The 12,106-nt window shown below is 39.7% G+C and overlaps 1 protein-coding gene across 1 annotated transcript in view; it reads right to left on the reverse strand.

The window, feature by feature from the left end:
- stk3 (serine/threonine kinase 3 (STE20 homolog, yeast)) overlaps positions 1-12,106 on the reverse strand; it is a 487,842-nt gene that overhangs the window by 324,803 nt on the left and 150,933 nt on the right. The gene's annotated exons all lie outside the window — the stretch shown is intronic.

Below are 12,106 nucleotides of genomic sequence, written 5' to 3' on the forward strand. Positions count from 1 at the left end.
TCGGCAATTGGCACTGATCTGGGCTGACAATTACGTGTCGGGCGGCACCTAATTAATTAGCATGTTTATTTTGGCTTTTTTCTCAAAAATGTGCTGTGTGCCTTCCGGCTACCGCTGGACCCCTGCATGCTTCGCGGCAATGTATCGGTCGGTGGCCTGGAGGGTGAGCTGCACCACCCCAACCTGCGACCACTCAGTCTAACGCACCATCATCAGTGTGCTCTGCGCTGTCTTCCCAATTCCAGTAAGTGATACTACACTGTACATACATTATTTCTACTTTATATAGGCTGTGTACTTTTACATGTTATTTGGTATGATTTGGCAGCTTCATAGCTTAAAGGTTACTGGAGAGTGTGTTTCTGCCAACAGCGCTTGCGTGAGATTTTCGCTTTGGTGAAGTGCCAGCAATGATTGTGGAAAAGTATTTCTACTTTATATAGGCTGTGTATTTATCATATTATTCCTGCTTTTACTATATGTTACTGTTATTTTAGGTTTTATGTGTCATTTGGCATGATTTGGTAGGTTATTTTTGGGTCTGCGAACGCTCACAAAATTTTCCCATATAAATAAATGGTAATTGCTTCTTCGCTTTACGACATTTCAGTTTACGAACCGTTTCACAGGAATGCTCTACCTTCGGATGGCGGGGGAAACCTGTACTTGAATGCCTCTGATCTGGCCCTCAGCAGATTGCGGATCTCGTGGTTCATCCAGGGCGTCTGGTTGGGAAAGACTCTAAATGATTTTGTGAGGACACACTCATCTATGACTGTTTTTATAAAGTCAATGACAATCATGGTGTATTCATTCAGATCCACAGATGAGTCCTTGAACATGGCCCAGTACACCGACTTGAAGCAATCCTGTAGCTGCTCCTCTGCCTCCTGTGACTACTTCTTTGTTGTCCTAATCTCTGGAGCCTTGCTCTTTAGCCTCTGCCTGTTTGCAGGCAGAAGGACAGCCAGCCAAGTCAAAGTTTGGTCACAAATTTTGACTACAATACCCACATAAAACTGTATCATCAGCAGCTTGCAATAATTAGTGTCATGTGAGAACTGTTATTAGCACATTAAAGTCTGGTGCTGTCATGAACCTTGAGTCTGTCATCTCAATTTCAGTGGCGCCAATGACTCCTTTAAGAGGTCTAACAATCTGACACTTATAATTCACACTATAATGGATTTGTACAATGGGATGACAATCATATCTATATGATCTGGAACAGATATTTGGATTATTGCATGCATATCAATTTCCTGGATAGCAGGTCAAGATAACACTTAAAATAATGTGTCATGATGGTGCTTTATTTTACAGTAGTACGCATAGCATCTACGACAGAAAGATTTAGGAAAACTAGTACATGCTTATGTGCAATGACGTAAATAAATATGGCACAATTTTCATACATCAGATTGTCCGACCTTAATTTTTAGAGCTCTGCTAACTATCCTGACATAATTGCTTCACTGAACATCAGGACTGATTGTCATTTTAAAAAAACAGGTCCTTGAGGACCTCCAGTCCCCACATCAATTTAGGTTTTAATTTTCGATTCTTCCCTCTCCAGTGGCTTTCTTATAAATTTTCAACAGTTTAATATTTTCTTTATTAACAAGCCCATGAGTCAGTATTTCTCTCCAAGATTCTAGAGAAAAGCCAGTGAATTAACTACTAAATTGCAAAATTCAAGTGAAGAACTTGGAGAGGACTGAGCATTTCTTATTCAGCAAGTATGCTCTCAGACAGGCAACCAGTCTCTGCTAGTTAAATGCTCACACTGTAACAAAAATAGAGAGCAGTTGGTCACAGTAGAATTCTTAAAGGGATGCACGCCCCATGTTACATAAGCTATAAAAATATGCAGGCAGCCAAATATTAAGTCATCATTTCTACACCTTGAACTTCCTACTGCATCCATATTTCAAGATATTTTGTATGAGCCATAAGAGGCTTATATGAGCCATCAAGAATTCCATAGTGCTATCAACAATTCCTTCCTCTCCTAGGAACAAGAAACATCATAGAAGTTACTGAACCTGGGCCTCTGTACCTCCCTCTGCAATTGGATCCTCAACTTCCTAACCGGAAGAATACAATCTGTGCAGATTGTTGATAACATCTCCTCCTCGCTGACGATCAACACTGGTGCACCTCAGGGGTGTGTGCTTAGCCCACTGTTCTACTCTCTCTATACCCATGGCTGTGCAGCTAGGCATAGCTCAAATACCATCTATAAATTTGCTGATGATACAACCATTGTTGGTAGAATCTCAGATGGTGATGACAGGGCATACAGGAGCAAGATATGCCAACTAGTGAAGTGGTGTCGCAGCAACAACCTGGCACTCAACATCAGTAAGGCAAAAGAGCTGATTGTGGACTTCAGGAAGGGTAAGATGAAGGAACACATATCAATCCTCATAGAGGGATTAGAAGTGGAGAGAGTGAGCACTTTCAAGTTCCTGGGTGTCAAGGTCTCTGAGGACCTAACCTGGTTCCAACATATCAATGCAGTTATAAAGAAGGTGAGACAGTGACTATACTTCATTAGGAGTTTGAAGAGATTTGGTATATCAAAAACTTCTATAGATGTACTGTGAAGAGCATTCTGACAGGCTGCATCACTGTCTGGTATTGGGGGGGACTACTGCACAGGACCAAAAGAAGCTGCAGAGGGTTGTAAATTTACCTTTGATACTAGTCTACAAAGTACCCAGGACATCTTCAAGGAGCTGTGTTTCAGAAAGGCAGCACCCATTATTAAGGACCTCCAGCACCCAGGGCATGCCCTTTTCTCATTGTTACCATCAGGTGGGAGGTACAGAAGCCTGAAGGCACACACTCAGTGATTCAGGAACAGCTTCTTCCCCTCTGCCATCCAATTCCTAAATGGACACTGAACCCTTGAACACTACCTCACTTTTTTAATATATATTATTTCTTTTTGCACAATTTTTAATCTATTCAATATGTATACTGTAATTGACTTATTTATTTATTATCATTTTATTTTTTTCTTCTACATTATGTATTGCATTGAACTGCTGCTGTTAAATTAACAAATTTCACTACACATGTCGGTGATAATAAACCTGATTCTGATTCTGACATCATTACTTGAACCAGACTTTGGTTTGACACTGTGTATTCCGACCTATCCCAGTGTATAAGTCTTAAATACTTTCTGTAGTTGCCAAACAAGCCACAGAATTGTACTTTTAAGCTCACAAAGGAGGAATAAAACCGGATGGACCACTTGGCATCAACTTCACACAGAGGTTACTCCCAGCCCTGCTGATCCAGCAAAATCCTCCTCACAAACATCTGGCTTCTGGTGTCCAAACAACAGTCGCATAGAATTGTACTCATAGATTTATACCTAACAGATAATGTGCCACATTCCATCATCGACAATCTCTCCGTACCTTCTGCCACACCAGCAAGACAAATCCATCATTGCTAATGGCATACTGCCAGGCAAAAGTAGGCCTGAGAGTCCTCAGCAATGGTCCAGATCAATGTTGTAGCATCAGGTCAATCATGTTCTGCAGGATCAGTGGTGGGGCATCTGTTAGTTGGACATATTAATGATTCGAACAAAAGCGTAGATAGACTAATTACTAAGTTTGTGAACTTCGTAAAATTGGTGGAACTGTGGAATAGTGTGGAAAGTTATCCAAGAATACAGCAGGATTTGCTAGAAGTTCAGGCAGAGAAAAGGCTGATGGAGTTTAATCCAGGCAGGAGAGAGGAGCTTAATTTTGGAGATCAAATGCAAGAGAAAAGTATACAGTAAGTGGCAGGATCCTTAGGAGCACAGATGAATGGAGAGATTTTGGGGTGCAGTTCTACTGTTCCCTACAATTGGCATAACAAGTAGACAAGGTGGTACAGATGATGTCTGACATGCTCAGGTTGCTGTATTACAGGAAGGATCTAGAGGCTATGGAGAGGGCACAGAAGAGGTTCACCAGGATGTTGGCAGGATTAGAGATTATTATCTCTAAGAAGAGGCTAGACAGTGGTACTGTGTTTTGCACCTTGGTCATTCGGCTATATTCCTCTGTATGGTTGAATGACAGTTGAAAATAAACTTGAACTTTAAGTTGAGGAGAAGGGAGTTTAAAAGATTTTTAATGCCTTTTTTTTTTATAAAGCAAAGCATAGTAGATGCTTAGAATGGGCTGCCAGGGTAAGAGCTAGAAGCACATTCAACAGCACCATTTAAGAAGCATTTAAACAGACACATGAAGAAGTAAGGAAGGGAGGGATTATGAACCATGTGCAAGTAAATGAGATTAACTTAGATTGGTATCATGGCTAGAACACACATGGTGGACTGAAGGGTCTTTCCCTATGCTCTATGTTCTATGGGCAAAGTTAAGGAATTCAACATAAATCAATAACTCCTGCTGCCTGACCTACTGAGTGTTACAGCATTTTCTGCTTATATTTCAGCTTTTCAGTAGCAGTATATATTGTATTTTAAGCACTGAAAGTAGCAGTGGCAGAAACTCTTCTCTGAATGGCCAATCACCCTGACTGCCTTCATAGCGCCACCATAAAGCAAGTTCAGATTCAGATTTATTTATCACAAGGACATGAAAATATACAGAGAAGTGTGATGTTTGCATTAACAACCAACACACCTAAAGAATGGGGCAGCCCACAAGTGTTGCCACACATTCTGGCACCAACATAGCATGTCTACAGTACATGAAAGAGTAGATAGTTGCAATCTTTATCCCCAAGGCTGAAACATCAAATATTAGAGGGCATTGTTTTAAGGTGAGAGGGAGAAAGTTTAAAGGAGATTTACAGGGAAGTTTTTTTAAATACATACAGAACAAGCACAGGCACCTGGAATACACTGCCAGGGAAGGTGGTGGAAGCAATTACAACAGCAATGTTTAAGAAGCACATAGACAGAAACTTGAGTAAACTGGGGATAGAAACTTTACAAATCTCATGCAGGCAGATTAAATTAATTGAAATTGATATCATGGTCAGCACAAACAATATGGGGTAGAGGATCTATTCCTGTTCTACATCAGCAGTGTTACTTTCTATGATCTTCCAAGCATTCTCTCCAGCCTATATAACCCAATCCTTACTAAATTCATGGCTATCCCAAAGTTTCCTCTCCTCTGTAAGATTATTGACACGACACCTCTCAAATTGTCTTTAACTTTGTTCTGAATTCCCTCAATCAGGTTTCTGAATGCCCCAAAATCATGTTGTACTATTTTATGTCGTAGTAACACGTTACTGAGCATGTGCTATTAGGAGCGTATTGATCTGTATATATGTATATGTATATCTGTATATACGTTAACGTCAGCTGAACGCAACTACGCACAGACTCACAGAGAGGCCCTATGCCTCATGTGGGGAGTCAAGAAATTTAGTCACTACCTGTATAGCCAAAAGTTTACTCTGTTGACTGACCATCAGACGCTCGTGTCAATCTTCAATCCAAGAAAAGGCGTTCCAGTGATGACAGTTAAATTCGAACAGACCTGGAGATCTTTTATTCAACATTTTCATTTAAGGTAATTTTTTTTTTCTCTCGGTCCATATTTATATTCCCTTCTTGTTTTTTTGGACTGTTTTTAATGGAGGTCGGGTTTGAGGACGTGATTTTAAGTTCTTTAACTCTACTTGTTTCCTAGTTAGCCCATTGCTTTGCTTTGCTTTTTAGTTTAGTTGCATGGTGGGTTTTTTTTGGGGGGGGGTTTCTCTCTTTATTGATATATATAAAAATTAGTATACTATTATGTTACCTTGTTATTTTATGTTTAAATTGCACTGTTTGTATTAATTTTTTTCTGTATATTTCCTGTAATATATTATATTCTAACAGTGTATTAGTGCCTATATGGTTTACATTCTGTGTACTTATTCAATAAAAAGATTTAAAAAGAGAACAGGTTTAAAAAATTCTGTTAATTTCAATGTTTTTTTAATGCTTCTTTCTCACGGTCCTCTTGTTCTTGTTTCTTTTTACTTCTCTGTGCTCTATTCCCGTATTTTTTTCGTCCGCCATGATGACAGCTACCTATTTTGGGCCCCTCTGCAGCTCTGGCCCCTGGACTGCAGCCCAGCCTAGCCCTGCCTAAAGTCCGGCCCTGTCCACAGGGTTCAGTGTTGAAACTTCTTTTCATGTTATACGTCAATGAATTGGATGATGGAATTGACAGCTTTGTGGCCATGTTTGTGGATGATATGAAAATCGATGGAGGGGCAGGTAGTGTTGAGAAAGCAAGGAGACTGCAGAACAACAGACAGATTAGGAGAATAGGCAAAGAAATGGCAGATAGTAGGGAAGTGTATGGTCATGGAGTTTGGTAGAAAGAACAAAGGCATAGACTATTTTTTGAACATGCAGAAAATTCATAAATCAGATGTGCAAAGGGGCTTGGGAGTCCTCATGCAGGACTCCTAAAAGGTTAACTTGCAAGTTGAGTCGGTGGTAAGAAAGGTGAATGCAATGTAAGCATTCATTTCGAGGGGACTAGAATATCCCACCAAGGATGCAATGCTGAGGCTTTATAAGCCATTGAACAGACCACATGGAGTATTGTGTGCATTTTTGGGCCCGTTATCTAAGAAAAGATGTGCTGGTATGGGAAAGGGTTCAGAGGAGGTTCACAAGAATGATCCCAGGCATGACAGGGCTAGCGTATGAGAAGTGTTTGATGGCTCTAGAGTTAAGAAGAATGATGGGGGATCTCATTGAAACTGATTGAATATAGAAAGGCCTAGATAGAATGGATGTAGAGAGGATGTTTCCTATAGTGGGGAGTCTAGGATCAGAGAGCACAGCCTCAGAATAGAAGACTTCCCTGTAGAACAGAGATGATGAATTCCTTTAGCCAGCTGATGGTGAATCAGTGGAATTCATTGTCACAAACAGCTATGGAGGCCAAGACATTGGGTATATTTAAAGCAGAGGTTTGATAGGGACTTAATTAGTAAAGTGTCAAAATTTAGGGGAGCAGGCACTAGAATGGGGGAGAGAGAGGGATAACAAATCAGTCATGATGGAATGATGGAGCAGACTCTGAGGTGCAAATGGCCTAATTCTGCTCCTGTATCTTATGGTCTTACAGTCATATTTTACCTTAAGAGCAAAAGTATAGCAAGGGACAAAATTGGTCCTCTTGAAGGTTAGCATGGCCATTCATGCATGAAACCAAAAGAAATGAGGGAGATCTTAAGCGGATTTTTTGCATCCGTACTTATTCGGGAGATGGACACAAAGTCTTCTCTAATAACTTACCTACCAAAAACATTAGGCTTACTGCTCTATATTTCATGGGCTGTCCGTTGCAGCCCTTAAGTAAAAATGTATCATTAGCCACTCTCCCATCTTCTGGCACTTCACCCACCGCTAATAATGATGTATATAACCCAGCCAGGGGCTTTCGCAATTACTTCTCCAACTTCCTTCCTTCTCTAACTTCCTAGAGTATTCTTTGATATACCTGATTAGGCTCAAGAGATTTAAGTGCCTTCATACATTTTAAGACATCCAATACCTCCTCTGCTGTAATACAGGCTATTCCCAAGCCATTCCCACTAACAATCTCAAGATCCTAAGTCTTCATTTCCTTCTCCACAGAAAGGAGAAATACTCATTGTGGACTTTGCCCACTTCCTGCATCACCATACCAAGATGATAAATATAGAGATTCTGCAGGTGCTGGAAATCATGAGCAACACACACAAACTGTTAGAGGAGTTCAGCAAGTCAGGCAACATCTATGCAGAAGAATAAACAGCTAATATTTCAGGCCAAAACCCTTCATCAGGTCTTAGGTGAAAGGTCTCGGCCCAAAACATCAACGGTTTATTCCCAACCATAGATGCAGCCTGACTTGCTGAATTCCTCCAGCATTTTGTTTGTGTTCCAAACAAGTATTTTCCCTGTAGTCACTGAGGGGCCATAGTCTCTCTCTAGTTACTCTTTTTCATTTAATATACTTACAAGATCTCTTTGCATCCTCCTTAATCTTCTCTGCCAAAGTTATCGCATGCCCCCTTTTAGCCCTACTGATTTCTTTCTTGAGTATACTAATCTTCAGAATTTCTTCTTCAGAATACTCTTGCAAACATTATAGTCCTCCCAGATTCACTTGATCACAGCTGACTATACCTGACCTTTTTCTCCTTGTTTCTCTTAACCAAAACCTAAATAGCATTCATCATCAAGAGTTCCATACTTCTGTCAGCATTCTCTTTAACTCTAAAAGGAACATGCAAATCTTGAACTCTCAATATCTCAATTGTTAAAGCCTTTCACTTGCTAGAAGTCCCTTTCACTGCAAACCACCTAATCCAATCAAGTTATGCAAGTTTATGTCTAACATAGTGAAATTTCCTTTGCTCCAGTTTAAAACTTCAACTTGAGGACCAGATTGGTCCCTTTCCAAAACTAACTTAAAACTAATATAACTATAATCATTGGTCTTAAAGTGCTCCCCCATTGACATTTCTGTCACCTGTCCCGCCCCATTTCCAAAGAATAGGTGATGCTCTGCCCTTTCCCTAGTAAGGCCTTCAATAATATTGCATGACAAAACTTACCTGTACACACTTAACAGCCTCAACTTCATCCAAGTCCCTAAATCTATGGCAGTCCCAATCTATATTAGAAAATTTAAAATTTCCTATTATTCTTGCAACTTTGAGCAATCCCCCTGCATATCTGTTCCTCTAATTCCTGTTAACTATTAGGGGGCATACTGTACGATACAATCCCAACAAAGTGATCACCCCCTTTTTACTTCTCAGTTTCACCTAAAGAGTCTCACAGAATGAATTCATATTGGACTACTGTTATCGTGTTCTCCTTAAATTGAAAAGCAACCCCACACCCCCTCTAACCCACCTGTAGCCTGGAACATGTTTCTGTAATGACTACAATATCCCATTCCAATGTAGCTATTCGTGCCTTGAGTTCATCTGCCTTACCCGTCAAGACATCTTGCATTGAAATAAATACAATTTAATCCAGCAGTCTTTCCTTGCTTCATGGTATGCCTCTACCTCTGTTGACCTTACTGTCATTGAATTCTAACTCAACTTCCAGCATTCCATCTGCCTCATATCTGCTTTGGATTCCACTGCCCTGCCAATTCTCACAGGTTTATATCAAGATAAAAGATCAAGTCCATCTCAACATACCTACAGCCTCTAATGAGGCTAAACACATTATATTCTTACATCATACATCTGGTCCTATTCTTAAGATATCAATTTGTTACCAGGAGTGATACCTTTTTTGCTTTCTAAATTGCTTTTTCTTAATCCTCTATACTTCAATATGTTCTCAAAAGGGTTGAATGCAGTTTTTGAATCATGAGGTTACCACTTTATCCTCGTCCACAACACCCTTACTCAGCATAAGGGATTCAATTTCTGCCACTGTCTATAAGGAGCTTGTACATTCTCCCCATGTCTGTGTGGGTATCCTCCGGGTGCTCCAATTTCCTCCCACATTCCAAAGACTTACGGGTTAGGGTTAATAAATTGTGGACATGCTATATTGGCACCAGAACCAAGGTGAAGGTTGCAGTCTGGCCCCAGCAGATCCTCAGTTGGTCAGTGACACAAACAACTCATTTCACTGTACGTTTCAATATACACGTGGCAAATAAAGGTAATCTTATTATAATAGTGATGACAAACTAAGCTTGTCTTTCCTGTATGTGCTGCTTCCTATCTTGAGAAACTTTTAGAGATAATGGTTCCACATACAGTGGCATACAAAAGTTTGGGCACCCCGGTCAAAATTTCCATTACTGTGAATAATTAAGCGAGTAAAAGATGACCTGATTTCCAAAAGGCATAAAGTTAAAGATGACACATTTCTTTAATATTTTAAGCAAGAAAACTTTTTTATTTCCATCTTTTACAGTTTCAAAATAACAAAAAAGGAAAAGGGCCCGAATTAAAAGTCTGGGCACCCTGCATGGCAGTACTTAGTAACACCCCCTTTGGCAAGTATCACAGCTTGTAAACGCTTTCTGTAGCCAGCTAAGAGTTTATCAATTCTTGTTTGGGGGATTTTTTGCCATTCTTCCTTGCAAAAGGCTTCTAGTTCTGTGAGTTCCTTGGGCCATCCTGCATGCACTGCTCTTTTGAGGTCTATCCACAGATTTTCGATGATGTTTAGGTCAGGGGACTGTGAGGGCCATGGCAAAACCTTCAGCTTGCGCCTCTTGAAGTAGTCCATTGTGGATTTTGAGGTGTGTTTAGGTTCATTATCCTGTTGTAGAAGCCATCCTCTTTACATCTTCGTTTTTTTTTTTACAGACGATGTGATGTTTGCTTCCAGAATTTGCTGGTATTTAATTGAATTCATTCTTCCCTCTACCAGTGAAATGTTCCCTGTGCCACTGGCTGCAACACAAGACCAAAGCATGATCGATCCACCCCCGTGCTTAACAGCTGGAGAGGGGTTCCTTTCATGAAATTCTGCACCCTTTTTTCTCCAAACATACCTTTGCTCATTGCAGTCAAAAAGTTCTATTCAAAACCTTCAAAGGAACATCTAAGCAAGCCTAATGCATCTTGGAAACAAGTCCTGTGGACTGATGAAGTTAAAATAGAACTTTTTGGCCGCAATGAGCAAAGGTATGTTTGGAGAAAAAAGGGTGCAGAATTTCATGAAAAGAACCCCTCTCCAACTGTTAAGCACGGGGGTGGATCGATCATGCTTTGGGCTTGTGTTGCAGCCAGTGGCACGGGGAACATTTACTGGTAGAGGGAAGAATGAATTCAATTAAATACCAGCAAACTCTAGAAGCAAACATCACACTGTCTGTAAAAAAGCCAAAGATGAAAAGAGGATGGCTTCTACAACAGGATAATGAACCTAAACACACCTCAAAATCCACAATGGACTACCTCAAGAGGCGCAAGCTGAAAGTTTTGCCATGGCCCTCACAGTCTCCTGACCTAAACATCATCGAGAATCTGTGGATAGACCTCAAAAGAGCAGTGCATGCAGGACGGCCCAAGAATCTCACAGAAACTAGAAGCTTTTTGCAAGGAAGAATGGGCAAAAATCCCCCAAACAAGAATTGAAATACTCTTAGCTGGCTACAAAAAGCGTTTACAAGCTATGATACTTGCCAAAGGGGGTGTTACTAATTACTGCCACGCAGGGCGCCCAAACTTTTGCTTTGGGCCCTTTTCCTTTTTTGTTATTTTGTATCTGTAAAAGATGGAAATAAAAAAAGTTTTCTTGCTTAAAATATTAAAGAAATGTGTCATCTTTAACTTTATGCCTTTTGGAAATTAGTTCATCTTTTATTCGCTTAGCTATTCACAGTAACAAAAATTTTGACTGGGGGTGCCCAAACTTTTGCATTCCACTGTAAGGAGAAGTATCCTTGCTCAGAAGACAGTATACTCACAATTTAGTTCCTTTGCAAAATGCCAACAGGTCTGGAGCAAAATTCAAACACAAGATAATTCGAATGTGCATTCTATTGTTATAAATTCTAGCACTAAAGACTACAAATCTTTACCTAGCTCGAGGAAAAGCACAGAAATTTGTACAGACTTTCTGGCTTGCACACACCAAATACAACTGTTAATAATGGCAAAATGCAAAAAAAAAATACATTAAATTTTCTAATAACATATGGAAAACACAAAACAGGAAAAAAATCAGCAACATTAATTATTTTATTTAATTTTTACCCAGAGGATTAGTTAACATTTATACATTTCAAGAAATATTACTCCCAAGATATTTCATAAAAACATTTCATTTGCAACGATTCAAGTTTAACATCTAATGCCTCATTTAGAATTACAGGAATCCCAATGTTATGGGAGGGGGTAGAGGTTGAGTTCCTAGAAAGCAATCTATACCGTGATTTTCCCTTACACAAAGCCACATTATTTGCATATACATCAGGAAACACAGGTTCAAAAATTACATTTCATGCTTCCTTATTTATTTTCCACATAAATTCAATAAAAATGAATTTTATTCCACACCTTAAGTTTTTGGATGGTGATTTGTGAATTTTGCAAGGACGAATTTCTATCACCCAAATAGCCATAAATGGGCTTCACT

Source organism: Mobula birostris, chromosome 1, assembly GCF_030028105.1.
Source record: "Mobula birostris isolate sMobBir1 chromosome 1, sMobBir1.hap1, whole genome shotgun sequence".
NCBI classification, from domain to species: Eukaryota; Metazoa; Chordata; class Chondrichthyes; order Myliobatiformes; family Myliobatidae; genus Mobula; species Mobula birostris.